Source organism: Phyllostomus discolor, chromosome 8, assembly GCF_004126475.2.
Source record: "Phyllostomus discolor isolate MPI-MPIP mPhyDis1 chromosome 8, mPhyDis1.pri.v3, whole genome shotgun sequence".
In the NCBI taxonomy this organism is placed as follows: Eukaryota; Metazoa; Chordata; class Mammalia; order Chiroptera; family Phyllostomidae; genus Phyllostomus; species Phyllostomus discolor.
Window position 1 is genome coordinate 67,191,889 of NC_040910.2, and position 21,052 is coordinate 67,212,940.

Genomic DNA, 21,052 nt, shown 5'->3' on the forward strand with positions numbered 1-21,052 from the left:
GAAACATCTCTTGGCCTTCTCCTGGGCCTTAGTAAAATCTGAACTCTACCCATAGGCCACCAGGTTACTCTGCAACCTGAACTGCCAACCTGACCCAGATGCTCTCTGGCCCACCAAGCCACAAAGCCGGGGGTGCACAGTAGCATTCAGTCATCCAGTGGAAGTGATGTGAATGAATTACATGGAGATGTAGCCCAAATAACTTTGTCCCTGTAATCAGTTGATTAAGAAGCAGGAAAGTCAGGTGTGGTGTACAGACAGTTCTGCTTCAGCTACAGGCGCCATTCAAAATTGAACATGTGGTGACTGCAGCCTCATTCTGGGACATCCCTGAAGGGCAGTGGTAAAAAGAAACCTCCCAGTGGGCAGGACTTTGGGCAACAGACCTGAGGGTGTAGTTTTCTTGGAAGGAGAACTTGCCAGAGGAGTGAGTCTATAGCAGTTCCTGAATTGTGACCACTGGTTTGCCTGGACATTCAGGAATCTGTATGGAACATGATTGGAAATTTGGTGATTAGGATGTCTGGGGAAGAGGTATATAGATAGACTTTTCTGAATGGGCCCACCCTAAAAACAAGATGAATATATTAATGTCTTAGGTGGCTTTTAACCAAAGGGCGACCTCAGCAAAAGATTTCTTTATGATGTGGATAAAAGGACTGGTCCTAAGGATCCCTGTCAGTCGCTTTCCTCAGCCACTCCTCTCATCACTCAGTGGCCTTGTGAACAATGTAGCCGTGATGACAGGCATGGAGGGCATGCATGAGCTCTGCAATGTGGACTTCTGTTCACCAAGGCATCATGGCTGCAGCCATGGCTCCATGCCCACCTGAGGCCCTGACATGGCACCGCTCCCCAGGCTGAATAACTCAGTTCTCAGGTAGCAGGTTGATTTCCCAAAAGAGGCAGCATTTTATTCATACTGCAATAGACACATTATGGATGTGGATATAAGGCTTCAGTCAAAATCACCATCCATGGCCTTATAAGATGCCTAATGCCCCATCGTGGTGTCTACACAGCATAGCTTCTGAACGAAGACCTCACTTCCCAGCAGAGAAGTAGAGCAGCAGGCCATGCGAATGGCATTTTCTGATCTTTCCATATTCCTTTCTATCCTGGATCTGCTGGCTTGACACAATGATAAAATTCCCTTTTGAAGACCTAGATAGAGCACTTGTTAGGTGGCAATTCCTTACAGGACTGGGGCAAGGTTCTCAGGTTCTCAAGATTCTCTACTTTTGTTCTAAATCAGCATCTAATATACTGGCTGTTTCTCCCATAGCCATGATTAATAGATTCAGGGATCAAGGGGTAGAAATGGGAGGGGAACCACTCAGTCTCACCCCTACTGATTCACTAGCAAAAGGGCTGCTTCCTGTCCCCATGACCTTAAGCACTGTGGTCTGGAGGTCTTAGTCCCAATGAGAGGAATGCTCCCCCCAGTACATACAACAGTGATCAAATTGACCTGGAAGTTAAGACTTAGCTACTTTGAAATCCTTGTGCTCCTGAGTCAACAGGCAAAGTAAGGAGTTACTGTGTCATCCAGGGTGGTTGAGCCTGACAGCCAAGGGGAGATTGGCTCTTGCTCCACACTGGAGAGAAAGAAGAGTATGCCTGGAATACAGGTGCTCCTTTGGGGTCTGTTATTGCTGCCCTGCTCTACTGGAAATAACAACAATCCAATTCAGGCCTGTGCTTTCAGAGCAGAAGGTTTGGATCACTTTACCTGCCTGAGAGCCATGAGCAGCTCAGGTGTTTGCTGGGAGAAACTGGATGGACAGGAAAAAGCGGGTAGTTATAAATGCCAGCAGCAGTCATGTGATCAGTTGCAGCTATGAGGACTATAATTGTTATAATTATTTCTCCTTATTTTATTATGAATATGTTTCTGTGTATGTATCAAATATCTTTATTTTCTCCTCTCTTTTCCCCTTATAATCTAGCATAGATATATTAATAATAGTTAACTTTAATCACATTTTTTAAATGATAAGATATCAGGAAGATTGAATACCACCTGAGACTGCCTCCTCTTCTGTAGAAAGGGTAAGCACACTTTCAGCTGCATGCAGCATAGTTGTATCATTTTGAGCAAAAGTATGGTTTTATTATTGCCTTTATTTAAAAATTAAGTGTGGTTTCAGGAGATGAGTGTGGGTGTCATTTGACAGGAAGTGCACCATGCTGGTTAGTTTATTGTGTCAGCAGGGCTAGGCTACCCAGTTATTCGATCCAACACTAATCCAGACATTGCTGTGGAGCTATTTCATAGATGTGATCGATGTCTACAATCAGTTGGCTCTGAGTAAAAGAGTTACCCTTGATGATGTGGGTGGGCTTCCTCCATTCAGTTGAAAGGCCTAAAGGGAAAAATCAAGGTTTCCCTCAGGAAAAGGAAATGCAAAAACATTTTCTTTCATTTTTCACATTCCTCAAATGAAATTTACTATATAGAGCAAAAATTATAACAATGTTTTGTGAAGCTGTTATACATGTGAAAGTGTTTTGTTATGTATGTGGAAGTATGATGGGGGCAGAAGCGAAGCCTACACATTGTGGTAAGTTTCTCCCATCACAGGGGAAAGGGTATAAAATTACTTGAAGGTAGACTATGATCAGTTGAGGAATCACAGCCCTGCGCTGCAACATTTGTCCAACACTGGGAAACTGGTGCTTCATATGTTTTTGTCCTGTTTTGTAGCTGCCACTTGGGGGACGATGCTGGACACTGTTACCCGTCATGGTCAGAAATGGAAGTTCCAAAATATAAATTTTTGAAGCATAAGTACATATATTATACACACGTAAATCATGATACTAGGTGAGCTCACCGTGAGGGCTAGTATAGTAGAAAATGGGCACAGCCCCAGGACTGAGCTCTGTAGGCATTCAGTGATTTGAGCACATGTTGATGAGGAAGCTTCCACAGTGAGGTCAGAAAAGACTTACCAGTGACGTGGGAGGCAAATAAGGACCATGGGAGATGCAGAGACTAAATGAAGAGTCTTCAGAAAAAGGAGCAGGTGCAGTGGTCAGCTCCATTCAGTGGGTCTGGTAAGTTAGGGTAGACGAGGTCTATGAAGCAGCCTTCACATTCAGCAGCATAGAGGCCCTTGATAACCATCAGAAATGCATTTTTGGTAGAGTGATGAGAGAAAAGGCCCCACTAAGGTAAATTCAAGAGAAAAAAAAAAAGAGAGAAAGTTGGAGACAGCTTGCAGATAACTCTTGAAAATTTTAACTGCAAAGAGTAAAAGGGAAATGAATAAAAATTAGATGAGAAGGTGAAGACAGTAGTGGACCTTTTCGAGATGGGAGAAACAATAGCATGTTAATAGGATGAAAAACCTGATAGGGAGGGATAAAGCGATTGTGCCAGAGGCAATTCATCTCTTTCCAGGACAGAAGGTAGCATAGACAGAGACAGATGTAAATAAGTGGGTACCTGTGGTGGTGGGAAAAGGTAGCAGTTCTCTCCCAAATGCTTCTATTTTATCAAACAGTGTCATCAACTAAGGTGGGGTTGAGCAAAGACAAGCTGGGGACAAGTAGAGAGGAGGAAAAATAAAACAGTCATCTAGGAGAATTAGGAGGGTGAATGGTCTAGTTATATTTAGACTAGCAACATTAAATAGCCACATTGAGTTAATTATCATAAATTTAAAGGGGGGCAAGTCAACAACAGAGTTGTGGATTTTTTTTTCCTCCAGCCATTTTCAGCCTGTATGGGTATGGAATGGATGAAGAGTTGTGTTGGGTGAAGGGTCAAATTATATCAGAGCTACTGTTTTGCAACAACAGAATACCAAAAAGAGGGGCAAGCAAATGATTGAAACAATTGGCCATGGATCTTAAGCAGGATATGAAGGTAACAAGAACATGAGAGGGGCCTAGAATTTGGAATTTATCTCCTCTGAGTCCTCATGTGTGAATAAACTCCACTTTGTAAACGCAAAAAATAAATAAATAAATAAATAATAAAAAATTAAAATTAAAAAAAGAACATGAGAGGGACCAGGGACAGTGAAAAGATGGCAAGAGCAATGGCTCAAAGGTTCTGAGGGTTATTGGCACCCAAGCGTTGCTCCTGCCCATGACTCTACTGTAGCCTTCACACATTAGATTCCCCTACTCCCATTCTAAAGAGAAAGACATATGTGAGTATTCAAACAAATGCATACAACAATTTCACACAGAGTAAGTACAAGTAAACACAGCAGAGCTAGGGCAGAGAGAGTCAGGACAGAGGTGAGGGAGCTCGGAGCAATGGGCCCTGCTCTGCAGTTCCCCTTTGGGGCCAGATGCCTCCCACCCTCTCACAAGCCTGGGTCCTACTTCTGCCTCTTATCCCACTCTTGCCAGCTTCCTGTGCCTCCTCTTCACTGGGAAGGATCACCTAGCCATAGAACTTCCATGCTTCCTTGCAGTCTTCAAGAGTGTCAAAGGGAAAGGTGACATGTGGAATGAAGTAAGGGAGGGGACAGGAAGGAGGTGAGGGAAGGGGCTCTGCAGGTATTTGGGGTCAGAATGTAGCAAGTAGGTGGGACAGGTGCTCAAGTGAAAGCTTTTCTGGAATGTTCGATGAACAGCAAGCAGGTCAGGGTGGCCAAAGCCGAGAGGCCGGGCAGGCAGAGGGCAGCAGATGAGGTCAGAGACATTTGGAGACACTATTGGAAAGGATGATTAGAAGGACTTGAGTGAGATGGAACACCATGGGGGCTTTCGGAGACAAGGACTGACTGACACTACTGAGAGTTTGAACAGCTGCATATGCCACTCTGCAGAGCATAGCTACCAGCGGCAGACGGGGAGCTCAGTGAGGAGGGTGGGGCCCTAACCAGAGATGAGGAGGTGGTGGCTCTGAGCCCCGGGGTCTCTGGAGCAGGTAAGAGGGATTGGATTCTGGGTTTGTCTTTTTTTTTTTTAAGATTTTATTTATTTATTTTTAGGGAGGGAAGGGAGGCAGATAGAGATAGAGATGGAGAGAGAGAGAGAGAGAGAGACATCAATGTGCGGTTGCTGGGGGTTATGGCCTGCAACCCAAGAATGTACCCTGGCTGGGAATCGAACCTGGGACACTTTGGTTCCCAGCCTGCGCTCAATCCACTGAGCTAGGCCAGCCAGGGCGGATTCTGGGTTTGTCTTGAAGATAGGGCCAACATGTTTACTGGTGAATTGTGTGGAGAATGAGAGAAAGAGAGTATAAGGAGAACTCAAAGGTTTTGGTTAAGTGTCTTGAAGGAACAAATACAGAAGAAAATAAGGAGCTCAGTTTTAAATGATGAGAACAAGAGATGTCTCACATGCTTCCAACTGGAAATGTCAGGTAAGAAGTTAGATTAGTGAGTCCGAAGTCCAGGGGAAAGATCTAGGTTGGAAATATAAATTTGAGAGTTATCAGCTTATAGGGGGTACTTAACACTTTGAAATAGAATGAGATCAAGGGAGTGTCATGTGTGTGTCCTACTTCTGTGTGTAAGTTTCTTGAAAGTGATGCCTGTTGCCTGTGTTGTATAAAAACTATGTCTACATCAGGGCATCATGTGTATTAATCTGTTAACCTAATGCTATTTAAACATAGACCTCAATAAAATTTTTTAAAAGTACCGCAAAACTTAAACAAGAACTCGAGAAGGGTGGGATTATTTTAAAGTCTACACAGACACACCATGAAGCACAGTAAGTTTAGCCATGCTGAAGACCTGATCACTTAGAACAAAAATTGATTTTGGTTTATCAAATGTCTCATTAATGAAATAAAAAGACTCTGGTCTTCAGATTACCAGTTACTTGTATGACTATGTGCAAATCATTTCTTCTCTTTGAGCCTCCGTTTCTCCAAAGGCAAAAATGAGGGAATGAAACTAGACCTTTAACTCTCCCTGTCTGTGCAACGCTCAACTCTCTCCTTCCCTTTTCCAGGAACTCCTGAGTTTTCCGGCTGTATGGCTCCCCCTCGTGGTTAATACAATTAATGCAACCTGCATTTGAGGCAGTGACTTAACAGAGCTCAGGTACAGGTTACCCAACATGGGTCAGACAGCCTGGTAAGCATTTTGGAAACATTTTCTGGTTAAATCCTCACCGAAACACTACGCGACAGATATCTTCCTATCCCTATCTTTTGTGTGAAGGAAGGGAGACACAAGATTCAAGTTTGCACGTAAGTGCTGCTCCAGGCAGGCTGAGTCTGGGCTCCTGGAGACTATGGGTCAGGACAAGGGCCTGCCTGGCAGTGAGAATGAATAAACAGCCCAGACCTTCAGCATTGGAGGAGAGATTATGAATGGCTACTCAGCTGGCTGTGAAAATAACCTCCCTCCTCACTACCTTGGGTCAGAAAGGATTTCGGAAGCCCACAGAAGCCCCCTGGGGAAGCCTGCAGCTCTGCCACTCGGTCCAGCTACCACACAGGCCCCTGCACCCAGCGTGGCCCTCCAGCTGTTTCCTGAATCAGTCTCTTGAATGGCACAAAGAGAAAGTGCACAGAAATAGACTCGCTTTACTTGCCTCCTCCCAAGCATTTTTGGGGAATATTTTTTTGTTTGTTTTTGAGATTCAGTCAAGCAACTGACATCAAGCCACCAAAAGTGGCCAACCCTGGTAGAAGCCAGGTCTTCTAACTTTTCATCTGATTCTGTGTCTTCTCTCATGTGCTACTGTCTAAAAATTAATTTTTATGTCAGTAAAATGTATGCATTTTGGCGGACATTTCTTTGAGCTTTTATGAAGCATAGTCCCTATCTCCAGGTTTCCTTCTCTCCCTGCGGCCAGCCCACCACTGTTCCGAGTCCGCAGGGAGCTCCATGTTGCTATTGTCTGGAGCTCCCAGAGGACTTCCTGAGTCGTGGCCAGGCCAGAAGACTCCAGGTAGTTTTGATATTTTGTAAAAAACAACTGATCCGCATGTTAATCGGGCTTAGTGTGGAAGGAAGAGAGAACTCACTCTGGCAGGTGGTGTGCTTGTCCTTGCAGAGCTCCAGCCAGAAGGAAACTTTGGAGCAGGAGCCACCATGGGAGCGAGGCACAGATGCAGGACCTGCCTGGTTACTCAGGGGCCAGCAGCTTGAGCGCCTTCAGAAGGATGCCTTACAGGAACTTCACTCTGTACCTGCAGGCTCCTAGGCCTTCAGTTTGTCCACCTGCACCACTGGCTCTCTTCAGGTGCCCTGCTCCCTGGGTAGCATCTGCTCCCAACAACTTGGACTTGCACACAGAGCTCACACAACAGCTTTCCTGGACTCAGGGGCTCTCCCTTCCTGGGTTTCTTTTCAGCACTGGTTTCCAGTGCTACCTGCTTCATCGTCTCAGTATTTCCCAGTTCCTACTCCTGAGAAAGAATAAATGATTGATCCACTCATCTTTTTACACCCAGGCTGTCATAGACTAGCCATGACTTTACTTCTTTTCCACCTTCTGAAAGTTGTACCCCAGCCGGAGGGTGGAAGGCAGTGCACATGTTACTTTTGTGTCTCCCTGAATGAAGGCATGTCAGCATAATTTTCCTTTCTAGTACAAGTAGAATAGCTATTTCCCTACTGCCTTTTTGTTATTGTTCTCTAGCCCCTTAAAAGTGTGTTGCGATGGTGCCAGATGCGTCCTAGACTTCTCAGCATGATGACTTCTAAGGTGTATATATGTGTGATCACTATGCTGTATACCTGAAAGCAATGGGATAGCGTATGTCAACTGCAATTGAAAAACAAATTTTAAAAAATGTATTGTGAAGTATTTCAGATAAACAAGTATATATAAAGGATAATGTACAGTTTAAATAAGGCAAACACCAGTGTACCAATCCAGCTTAGGAAACCAATGGGTAACACAATGTTAAGAGCAAGCTCTGCCATGCCCTTCTCTGACCGGGTCTTCCTTCCACTCTGCACAGACAAAACCAATATCTTGTGTTGTGGATTAACCATCCCCTTGGTTTTTAATAAGAACTCTACCACCTTTTAATGTATTCCTACAGCACATGTTTTTCTGTTTTAGTTTTGCCTGGTTTTGAACTTCATGTACGTGGATTCATAGCCTCCACGGCTACCTGTGGCCTGAGTCACACACTTAGTGTTACACTTCTGAAGTTCATCCATTTTGATATGTGTGGGGGTATTTCTTTCATTTTCAATTCTTTATAATATTCCATTATTAAACATAGGCATATAATAAATTATGTGCAATTATAGCTATATATGTCTATAGGTGAATAATTACACAGCTTTTCTGCTGTTGGTGGACCTCCGCATGTCTCTGCATCTTATCATTATAAGCAACATGGACATTCTTCTCTATTTCCCCTGGCATTCATGACAGACCTTCTCTGGGACGCATATGTAGAGCAGGATTGCTGAATCACAAGGTATAATCACACTCAAAAGTATAAATAATAATACTCAAAGTTACAGAAATTCTTTTTCCAAAGTCTTTATATTAATTTACACTCCCAACAATGGTGGATGAGCATTCTGAGTTCCACATCCTAACTGACATGTGGTTCTGTCTATCTTTTTAAAATTGCCAAGCCTGTTGAGTATGAAAATGTTATTTCACTGTGGTTTTAATTAAACTACCATTTCTGAATACCAATAACATCAAAATTCTTTTCCTACATTGATAGTCTCTTGTTAAAATACCTATGAAATTTTTTCACATTTTTCTTTCTTTTATTTACATATTTATTTTTAAATCAATATTTTATTGATTATGTTATTACAGTTGTCACAATTTTTCCCACTTTGCCCTCTCAGCCTGGTAACCGAATTCCCTCCAGCAATTGCCCCCCCTTAGTTCATGTCCATGGGTCATGCATATAAGTTCTTTAGCTTCTCCATTTCCTATACTATTCTTAACCTCCCCCTGTCTATTTTGTACCTACCAATTTGTACTTCTTAATCCCTGTACCTTTTCCCCCACTCTTCCCTTTCCCCCTCCCAGCTCATAACCCTCCAAATGATCTCCATATCTATAATTCTGTTCCTGTTTTGCTTGTTTGCTTAGTTTGTTTTAGGTTCAGTTGTTGATAGTTGTGAATTTGTTGCCATTTTAATGTTCACAGTTTTGATCTTCTTTTTCTTATATAGGTTCCTTTAATATTTCATATAACAATGGGTTGGTGGTGATGAACTCCTTTAGCTTTACCTTGTCTGGGAAGCAGTTTATCTACCCTTCCATTCTAAATGATAGCTTTGCTGGACAGAATAATCTAGGCTGTGGCCCTTTACTTTTCATCACTTTGAATACTTCTTGGCAGTCTTTTCTTGCCTGCAAAGTTTATTTTGGGAAATCAGCTGACAGTCTTATGAGAACTCCTTTGTAGGTAACTATCTGCTTTTCTCTTGCTGCTTTTAAGATTCTCTCTTTGTCTTTAACTTTTGGCATTTTAATTATGGTGTGCCTCAGTGTTGTCCTCTTTGGGCTCAACTTGTTTGAGGCTCTCTGTCCTTCCTGGACTTGTATGTCTATTTCCTTCACCAAATTAGGGAAGTTTCCTTTTTCATTATTTTTTCAAATAAGTTTTCAATTTCCTCTTCTTCCTCTTCTCCTTCTGGTAACCCTATGATTCCAATGTTGGTACATTTGGGGATGTCCCAGAGGCTCCTTATTCTATCCTCATTTTTTTTCATTCTTTTTTCTTCCTTATGTTCCAAATCATTGCTTTGATTCTCAGCTTCATCCCCTCCACTGTTGGTTCCCTGTAGATTTTTCTTTATTTCATTTAATGCAACCTTCATTTCTGCCTGTGTCTTTTTTATGATGTTGCCGTATCCAATGAGTTCTTTGGGCATCCTGATAACCAGTGTTTTGAATTCTGCATCTGATAAGTTGATTATCTCCATTTTATTTAATTCTTTGTCTTGAGTTTTGTTCTATTCTTTCATTTGGGTCATATTTCTTTGTCTCCTCCATTTGGCAGCCTCCTGGTGTTTGTTTCTGTGTATTAGGTAAAACTGCTTTGACTCCCTGTCTTAGCAGCATGGCCTATTGTAGAAAAGGCACCTGTAAATTGTGTAGAATGGAGATTTAGGTAATCACCAGGGCAGGGCAACCCATTTCATTGCTTCATGACTCTGTGTGAGGGAGGGTGCAGAGAGGGGACTGTGCTGCTGCCTGGCAAGATTGATCAAGGAAAAAAAGAAAAGATGGAAACAATATCATTAATGAAAAGGAGAAATTAATCAGACATTGAAAAGAAAAGAATACTATTAATAATTATAAGCCAACATATTTAATAACTTAGATGATATGGGAAAATTAACTTCTGAAAACTAATGCAAAAACAATTTTTAAGTATATGAGTCATGCTATAAAGAAGTTAATGAGGTGATTAAAATCCTTCTCATGAAGAAAGTATCAGGCCAAAATAGTTTTACATCCAAATTTCTAAAAGGTTTCAAGAAAAAGCTCACTGACTCATTCTGGAAAGAAAATGTAACCTGATTTTTTTAAAAAGTCTTACAAGAACAGAAAATTATAGGTCCATATCAGTCAGGATTATAGATATGAAAATTTTAAATATAACTAAGCTGTGTTTATCCCAATAATTTAAAATATTGTTTAAGGGATATTGAATGTTGAATTATACTTTATGGAAAAATTCATAAAGTGTAACTTAACCACATTAACAGATTAAATAAGAAATATCATATATTGATCATAATAGATGCAAACAAATCATTTGATGAATTTCAACCCCATTCATTAAAAAAGAAACTCAGTATTAAGATAAAAGGTAATTTTCTCACTTGGTTAAAAAATATCTACTAAAACAAAACAAAACACAGCAAACATCATCTAAATGGGGAAATGTTAATCATAGTTTCATTAAAGTAAATATTGCCCTGGCTGGGTGTCTCAGCTGGATGAAGCATCATCCCATAAACCAAAATGTTGCAGGTTAGATTCCCAGTTAGGGAACATATGGGAGGCAATGGATGGATGCTTCTCTCTCACATTGATGTCTCTCTCTCTCTCTCTCTCTCTCTCTCTCTCTCCCTCTCTAAAATCAATAAAACATACTTCAAGTGAGAATTTTTTTAAAAAAATTAAGGATTAAGACAAACATGCCTGTTTACTGTAGTATTGGAGATCAGAGCCAGTGCGAGGTAATAAAAACAAAGTTGAGACAGGAAGGAAGGAAGGAAGGAAGGAAGGAAGGAAGGAAGGAAGGAAGGAAGGAAGGAAGGAAGGAAGGAAGGAATATGGACCTAGAGAGAGAAGGAGAGAGAGAGAGAGAGAGAGGGAAGGGATGGAGGGAGGGAGGGAGGGAAAGGAAGGAAGAAAGAAAGACCTAGAGCCCCAGAGTCCCAGCCGGTAACTAACCTGGTCCTACATTCTCCCGCTCCTTCTTTCATTTCAACATGACAGATGATTCTGTGGCCTTTGCTAAAGACTTCCTGGCTGGTGGAGTGGCCGTGGCCATTTCCAAGACAGCGATAGTGCCCACTGAGAGGGTCAAGCTGCTGCTGCAGGTGCAGCATGCCAGCAAGCAAATCACCACAGATAAGCAATACAAGGGTATTATAGACTGTGTGGTTCATATCCCCAAGAAGCAGGAAGTCCTGTCCTTCTGGCATGGTAACCTGGCCAATGTCATCAGATACTTCCCCACCCAGGCTCTCAACTTTGCCCTCAAAGATAAATACAAGCAGCTTCCTGGGTGGTGTGGACAAGAGAACCAAGATTTGGCGCTACTTTGCAGGAACTCTGGCATCAGGCGGCGCTGCTGGGGCCACCTCTTTGTGTTTTGTGTATCCTCTTGATTTTGCCCATGCCCGTGTAGCAGCTGATGTGGACAAAGCTGGAGCTGAAAAGGAATTCAAAGGCTTCCATGACTGCCTGATTAAGATCTACAAGTCTGATGGGATCAAGGGCCTGTACCAAGGCGTTAATGTGTCTGTGCAGGGTATCATCATCTACCTGCTGCCTTCTTCAATGTCTGTGACACTGCACAGGGAGTGCTCCCAGATCCCAAGAATACTCACATCTTCATCAGCTGGATGATCGCACAGTCCGTCACAGCAGTGGCTGGGTTGACCTCTTACCTGTTTGACACTGTCTGTCACTGCATGATGATGCAGTCAGGGCGCAAAGGAACTGATACCATGTACACAGGCATGCTCAACTGCTGGAGGAAAATTGCTTGTGATGAAGGAAGCAGAGCTTTTTCAAGGGTGCATGGTCCAGTGTTCTCAGAGGCATGGGTGGTGCTTTGGTGCTTGTCTTGTACGATGGAATCAAGGAGTTCACATAAATTATTTCATAGTCCTCCTCCCAGGCATGTTGTATTATGTAACACATCTTGAGCATTCTTGACAGACTGTTGTTGGCTGTCTAGTCATTAATGGCAACTATTTACTGGTTGAAAATGGGAAGCAATAATATCATCTGACCAGGTTTCTCTTTAAGCCATTTTCATGGTGATGGTGGGACTCTATTATATTTTTTATTTCAGTCATTCCTGATAAACAACAAATTTGAAGAAGTAAAAAATATCTAAAATATAAAAAAAGAAGGAAATAAAACATCCATTATTTGCAAATTATATGGCCACTTAAATAGAAAAACCCAAAGTATAGACCAATTATTAGAGGGGAAGAGGGGGGAGTTTAGATTAATATCAAAATTCAGAAAAAATGGATATCACATGGAGGGCTTTCAGTGGGGATAGAGAGGGGAAGAATGTGGGGGAGGTACAGGGAATAAGAACCATAATCAGTAGGCATAAAATAGGTGAGGAGAGGTTAAGAATGGTATAGGAACAGGGAAGTCCAAGAATATATATGTACAACCCACGGACATGAACTAAGGCGGGGGAAGGCTGGAAGGTTGGGGGGTGCAGAGCAGAGGGGGAATAAAGGGGAAAAAATGGGAAAACTGTAACAGCATAATCAAGAAAATATACTTAAAAATGAAAGATAAAAAATTCAATGAATTTGTACATACAACTAAAAATAGAATAAAAAGACCACATTAAAAGAATAAAAATGTCAAGTACCTAGTAATATTACAAAAATGTGCTAAACCTCTATAGAAAAAATATAATATTGCATTGAGATATTAAAGAAGACCTAAATAAATGAAAAGATATACTATGTTCCTGATGGGAGGACATAATGTTGTAAACATGATGGTTCTTCTCCATTGGCCCATAACAGTGGTTCTAAGTATGGTTTGTGGAACAGCAGCAACAGCATCACCTGGTGTTTATTAAAAATGTAAGTTCTTGGGTCCCATCAGGACACAGTGCATCAGAGATTCAGGGGTGAGGCCCAGCAATTCCTTTTTAACATCCTTGCAGGTGATTCTGACATATGCTAAAGTAATTTAAAAACTACTGATCTCTGGAGTCATTGCAATTCCAATAAAATTTAAGACAGAATTTTCAAAGAACTTGATAAGATTATTCTGAAATGTGATATTGTGAAGATTCCACTTAGTCCCCAAAGAAACTGCTGAAAAATATTTTTTTAAAATTTTTAAACCTTTGGAAGTGGTCCTAAAGGCAAAGAGCAAATGAAGAAACATCTGTTCAAGAAAAAAAAAAACATAAAAATTCAATAAAATAAGTGAGACTCTGTGTTATTTGAACCATGACCTGCTTCCTCCCTCCCTACCCCCTCCCAGCTCAGTGAGGGAGAGACTCCACTTCACACTGCCGCAGTCAAAAACACATGGTCTCCTCTTCCTCCAGCTCCCAGTTAGAGGGCTTTCTTCCAAAAAGGAGTAGAACTTCAGCATTTATCATCCTGACCTCAGCTGTCTGTTACTGAGGCCAATTACCAGGGGAGTGTGGCAAAAGAAGTGTGGGCTCCCTCCCCTAGCACCCAGTCATGAGCCAGAGGCTCTGCATCGGGCATGGAGTCCAGAGAATGCTCAGGCCCTGGTGGTTCTTTCTGTACTGGAGATTCTAGCTAGGGAAATTAGACAAGAAAAAGAAACAGAAGGCATCCAGATTGGAAAGGAAGAAGTGAACCTATGTCTATTTGCAGAAGATATGATCTTGTAAATAAAAAGTCCAAAGAAATCTGCTTAAAAACTACTAGAACTAAAAATGAACTTAGCAAGGTTGTAGGATACAAGATCTATACCAAAAAAAAATCAGTTATATTTTTATGCATTTGCAATGATAATCCAAATAAAAAATTAAGAAAGCAATTATGTTCAGAATGGCATCAAAAATACTTAAAAATAAATTTGGTGACTTCCGGCAAGATGGAGGAATAGGTGGACGCACCGTATCTCCTCGTACAACCAAGATTAGAAAACCAATAATTTACAACAATAATTTACTATCAGAATAACACCCAGATCCGGCAGAGGATTTATCTGAATGGAAGCTGGGCAGCCACGAAGTTGAAGTAGACGCGTTCATCCGGACTGGTAGGAGAAGACGAGCCGGCGGGCGCGGGGCTGGCTCGGGCCAGCGGCACGCGGAGGTCGGGGGAAGGTTTGACGCGAAATCGGCGCAAAAGCCATCTGGCATGCAAGAAGGCAGCGGTGATCCCTGAGTACGCAAGCTGCGGCTGGCAGACCCAGAGGGGCAGCGATTGTGGACCAGGGCAGAACTCGCAGCCCGGAAGCCCAGACAAGGGTCTGAGTCCAGGGGAACGGAACTACCGCCATTGTTTTCTCCCGCCCCGCTCCCGCTCCCGCCCCGCCTCCACGTATAACGTCACAATCTAGCGACGGGGTGCCCAGCCCCGGTGAGCACCTAAGGCTCCGCCCCCCACCATAACAAGAGCAACCAGACCGAAAAAAAAAAAAAAAAAGGAGAGACAGGGGAAAAAAAAAAATATGTTTTCACCAGAGCAGATCAGTCCCCCAGGACTCATCCTTTTGAGCGACCAAGAATTAGCCAATCTATCAGATGCGCAGTTCAAAACACTGGTGATCAGAAAGCTCACGGAACTGGTGGATTTTGGACGAAATTTAGATGAAAGAATGCAGAGTACCATAAAACAGATGCAGGAAGACACGCGGAGGAGAGCCAATAGTGAAAGGAAGGAATATGAGTCTCAAAACAATACAGTGGACCAGAAGGAAGATAGAATCGACCAAGCAGGAAAGCATGATGAAATAAGAATTCAAAAAATTGAGGAAAAGATTAAGAGCATCCAAGACACCTTTAAACGTTCCAATATCCGAATTATAGGGGTACCAGAATCGGACGGGGAAAAGCAACAGATTGAGCACGTATTTGAACAAATAATAAAGGAGAACTTCCCCAATCTGGCAAAGGGAACAGTCTTCCAAGAAATCCAAGAAGCTCAGAGAGCCCCAAAGAAGTTGGACCCAAGAAGAAACACACCAAGGCACATCATAATTACATTAGCCAAGGTAAAAATGAAGGAGAGAATCCTAGAAGCAGCAAGAGGTAAGGGGACAGTAACCTACAAAGGAGTTCCCATCAGACTGTCAGATGATTTCTCCAAAGAGACCTTACAGGCAAGAAGGGGCTGGAAAGAAATATTCCAAGTCATGAAAGACAAGGACCTACATCCCAGATTGCTCTATCCAGCAAAGCTTTCATTTAGAATGGAAGGGCAGATAAAGTGCTTCTCAGATAAGGTCAAGTTAAAGGAGTTCATCATCACCAAGCCCTTATTTTATGAAATGCTAAAGGGACTTATCTAAGAAAAGAAGATAAAGAAAAGACATGTATAGTAAAAGGACAGCAAACTCACAAATATCAACAACCACACCTAAAGCAAAACCAAAAGAAACTAAGTAAACAATTAGAACAGGAACAGAACCACAGAAATGGAGGGCACATGGAGGGTTAGCAGCAGGGGGTGGGAGGAGGAGAGAGAGGGAAAAGGTATAGAGAATAAGTAGCATAGAATGTAGGTTGAAAATAGATAGGGGGAGGGCAAGAATAGTATGGGAAATGTAGAAACTAAAGAACTCATAAGTATGACACATGGACATGTACTAAAGGGGGGAATGTGGGTGGGAGGGGGGTACAGGGTGGAGGGGAGAGAAGGGGGGAAATGGGACAACTGTAAAAGCATAATCAATAAAATATATTTAAAAATAAATAAATAAATAAATTTAACAAAAGAAGTGTGAATCTTGTATTCTGAAAACTACAGAACATTGACTTAAGAAATCAAAGACCTAAATAAATGAGAAAACACCTCACTGGAAGAGAAAATACTGTTGTGTTGATAAACTGACCCCCAAAACTGATCTACAGATTCAACACAATCTCTATAAAGAATCCTGGCTGAATTCTTTGCAGGAGTTGAACAGCTGATTCTAGAAATGATATGGAATTGCAAGTAACCTAGACTAGTCAAACAATCCTGAAAAAGAAGAACAAGGGAGAATAATTCATGCATCCCAGTTTCAAAACTTGCTACAAAGCAAGGGTAAGCAAGATAGGGTGGCACTGGCACAAAGCTAGACACACTGATAAGTGGGGTAGAATCAGAAGTCCGGAAATAAACCCACCTGTGTAAGGCTCATAGGCACTGCGGGGGCATCTGGATAGCCACCCGCCAAAAAAATGATGTTGGACTCATAATTACCTCCCACCAGAAATGACAACCATCTCAAAATGGGTCAAAGACATAAAACATATAATTTTAACATTTTACATTTAACTTTTACATTTAACTCTAACACTGAGTTAAATGTAAAAGTTAAAACTATACAACTCTTAGGGGGAAAAAGATGTAGAGAAATCAGAACTCGAATACACTGCTAGCAGGAATGTAAAATGGTGCAGCCACTTGGCAAAGAGTTAATCAGTTCATCAAATGATTCCACATAGAGTTTACCATGTGGCCCAGAAGTCCACTCCTAGGTGGAGGCACAAGAGACATGAAAACTTATATCCATATAAAATCCTGTATACACATGTTTATAGCAGCACTATGCACAGTAGTCAAAAGATAGAAAAAAACACAAATGCTCATCAACCAATGAACACATAAACAAAATATGGGAGATTTCTGCAATGGAATATTTTTTAGCCACAAAGAGGAATGAAGTACTAATACCTGTTACTTGGATAAACATGAATAAACCTTGAAAACATACTAAGTAAAAGAAGCTAATCATAAAAATTGACACATTATGTGATACCATTCAAATGAAAGTCCAGAGTAGAGAATCTATAGAGATACAATGTATATTAGTACCTGTTTAGAGCTGAGGTGGGTAGTCAGTAAAGGGATAATAACTCAAATGTATGCATGTTTTTGAGGTGATGAAAATGTAAAATTTAGAGTGGTGATGATTGTAAATACCTGTGAATATACTAAAAACCATTTAGTTGTATACTTTAAAGTCCAGATTCGATGGTAAGTGAATTATAGTCAACAGAGCTGTTTTTAAAATGTACATAGAGGACAAAAGGTGCAAGAATAGCCCAGACACCTGTTAAAGACATCAGATGTCAGGATTTATTATGAAACCATAATACAGGCAATGGGGTGTCAGTGCAGGGATAGACATATTGACTAACAGGGTGGGGAGATTAAGAGCCTAAAATCCCATGCATGTTTGAAGCCTTTTTACATGATGAAAGTGGAATTGCCTCATCAGTATGGAAAGAGGTGACTATTTAATAGATGGAGCTGAAAAAATGGTTATCACATGGGAAAAGTTGAAATTGTATTTCTACCCCATATAATTTAGAAAAATCAATTCCAAATGGATTTAGAACTTGAATATGACACACAAAAAAAACCCTTTAAAACTCTTAATATGAAGACAGGATGAATATTTATAAATCTTAGGGTTAAAATCTTATTTTTTAAAGGAGATGCAAAAATCATGAATTATAAAATATTATGTCTGAATAATTGATGTTCATAACTTTGTTCATAAAAGATAACCTTTAAAAAAGTGAAAAGATAAGTTACTGAGAGAAGGTATTTTAGTACACACACACACACCCATGAAAAATTTGGATTAATAATATATAAATGATAATAATAAATTAATACCACATAAATAACCTAATGAAAAAATAAGCAGAAAATATTAATTAGGAAACAGATCTGGCCAATAAACATACAGATTGCTCACCATTAGTGTTTAGATAAAGTCATGGCAAGATCACATTGTGATACCATTTTTAACTTCTTCAAATGAAAAAAAATTAAAAGTCTGAAATACCAAATGTTGAGGAAAATGTAGAGCATAAATTGGATGCAACAACTTGAAAAAGTTTGGTATTGCCTCTTAAAGTGAAACATCCACATGCTTTATGATCCAGCAACTTGACTCTTGCATATAGACCTAAAGGCAATGTTGGCACTTGTAAAACAGGACATACATACAAGAATATTCATACCGGTACTGTTCTCTCTAGAAAAATCTGGAAATAACCAAAATGCCCATCAAGGGAGAATGGACTTTTTAATACAAGGAAACGTTTCACACTAAGGAGGGAAGATGGTGGTGTGGTAGGAGGGAGCAGATTCCACTGTCCCCTACACACAGGAGAAAAACCTAGCCAATCTATGGAGGAACAGAGCAAACAGTACCACAACATATATGAAAATAGGAGATCAAAAATTGTAGCAGACATTGAAAAACCAGACAGTAAGGAGAGTGCTTCAGGACAATAAGAGCCCAGGGATCAGCTCGGAGACCAGAGAGGCTGCAGCCCCAGGCCCGGCGCTCACTGAGTCTCCCTCCCACAGGGCTCTTGGGAGAGAGCTGGGTCAACCGCTCCCTCCCTGGCCAAACAAGGATTGAGCAGCACCAGGGGAGGCCTAGTTGCTTGAAGTCGCAGAGAAAGGGGAATAAGGACTAAGTGGCAAACACACAGGGGCTATGAGCACCCATGCCTAGCCCTGGGAAGAGTGCACACCCCAGCCAGTGAAGGATGACCTGGCTGGGTGCCCATGCTCCCAACCCAGGTAGAGTGTGCTTTGAGGAAGACCCGGAGCCCACAACTGTAAACCCGGGGAAAGCGCGCTTTGGAGGACCCAGGTCCCACACCCAGGGCCCTGTGGAAAGGTGCCAGACTGACTCTGGGGAGAGTGTGTAGCTAGCCCTGGGAGAGTACTCTCCAGGCTAACTGAGTGCTGAACAAACAGGGAGAAAAGCAAAACTAATTGCCCCTCAGCCTGCTGCAGCCAGCAAGACCAAAAAACTTGTTTGGCCAGTTTGAAACCAACAAGACGTTTTTTGTTTGTTTGCTTGTTTGTTTGTGTGTGTTTGTTTTGTTTGATTTTGTTTTTTTAATTTTTTAACTTTTACTATTTTTGTATTACTCAATTCCTTTTGCTTTTCTTTCCTTATTTCTAGTTTTATTCCTTCTTCCTTTCTTTCCAATTTTATCTCTCCTTCCTTCTTTCTCCTTTTTTTTCTTTCCTTTTTTTTTCTTTTTAAATACCCACAAGTGAGACAAAAACCCTGGAACTGTAAAAAGACCAGAGTTGGACCCAAAAGGGGGGCATCCCAACAGCTGAGACAGCGAGACAAATTTCAGTTTGCTATTACAGGGAATCTGAAAGTTATTGCATATCTATACTATTATTTTTTCATTATTCTTACATCTTTTATTTTAATAGTATTTTTGTATTCCTCTTCTTTCTGTATGGTCTGCTTTGCTTGGCTGGTTATATTGTATCATTTGACAGGTTTCCCCTGTTAATCTCATTCATAGTGTCTTGCTAATTTACTGTCCTTCACTTCATTTGTGTTCCATTAGCACACTACTCAAGGTACTATACTTCCTATTCTTATTATCTAGATCTCATAGATTCTGTAATATGATTGTAGCTCTAATATTACTGTACATAACAGCTATTCTATACAATTGTAAATACTACACAACACCCATCCCAGATCTTAGCCCATTTCACAGTTTACTGAAATCTGTTACTGTAGTGGTTAATTCTATTCTCTCACACATTACACCTATTTACTATCCTTTACTCTCACCTTATCTCAGAATCTGGCCTTCCACTGGCTTCCTAGAAACCTCACTGCTTTCTAGATCCAACTCACAACCCTTCCCTCCCCAACAAGAGTCTTATCCTCTTTCCATCCTTTCTAAAAACTAGCTAGTTGGGTGGAATATCACAGTTAACACTATACATAGCCAAAGGATCTCCTATCTCTTCTCTACTGGCTGCTACTGTAAATATCATAGAATACTCTCTTCCTGTCTTAAACCATTTTGCCTTACCCTCCAATTGTTCACAAAAAAGAGTGGGTGGAAGCTGTGAACACCAGGATACCCAAAGGAGACTGCACCACTGAATCTCTCAGGTATTCTACCACAGAAGTTCACACCATAAACCCAGAGAGCCAGAACAGATCAATTTAAGCTGAGGTTAACAAAAAGAATCTCACAAGCAATGGGAAGACAAAGAAACAATCCCCAAATGAAGGGAAAGAAGGAAGCCTCAGAAAGAATGCTAAATGACATAGAGGCAACTCAACCATCAGATACTGAGTTCAAAGCACTGATTATCAGGAAGCTCAATGAGCTCAAAATGAGCTACCAGAAACTACAGGGAAACTACAATGAACACTACAAACTATATCAACATGAAAAAGGAAATAGAAACTATTAACGAGAGCCAAGAGAATATGAAGAATACAATTTCTGAACTGAAAAACACAGTAGAGGGAATGAAAATCAGGATTGATGAAGCAGAAGATCAGATCAGTGAGCTAGAGGACAAGGTACAAAAGAAAAAAAAACACCCAGAAAGAGCAAGAAAAGGAAAAGAAGCTCAGAAAGAATGAAGAGGGATTAGGGGAAATGCAGGACAACATGAAACATAATAATATCCGTATAATAGGGATACCAGAAGGAGAAGAAGAAGAGCAAGGGATAGAAAACCTATTTGAAAAAGTAATGATGAAAAACTTCCCTAATTTGGTGAGAGAAAAACTCACACAAATCCAGGAAACACAAAGAGTCCCAATCAAGAAGAGCCCAAAGAGGCCCACCTCAAAACACATCAAAATTAAAATGGCAAAATTTCAAAACAAAGAGAGAATATTAAAGGCAGCAGGGGTGAAACAAGAAGCAACATACAAGGGAGCCCCAATAAGGCTAGCAGCTGACTTC

At 41.1% G+C, this 21,052-nt stretch overlaps 1 pseudogene; it reads left to right on the forward strand.

Moving 5' to 3' along the window:
- Positions 1–11,291: 11,291 nt before the first annotated feature.
- LOC114515223 lies at positions 11,292–12,273 on the forward strand (annotated as a pseudogene).
- Positions 12,274–21,052: the final 8,779 nt, after the last annotated feature.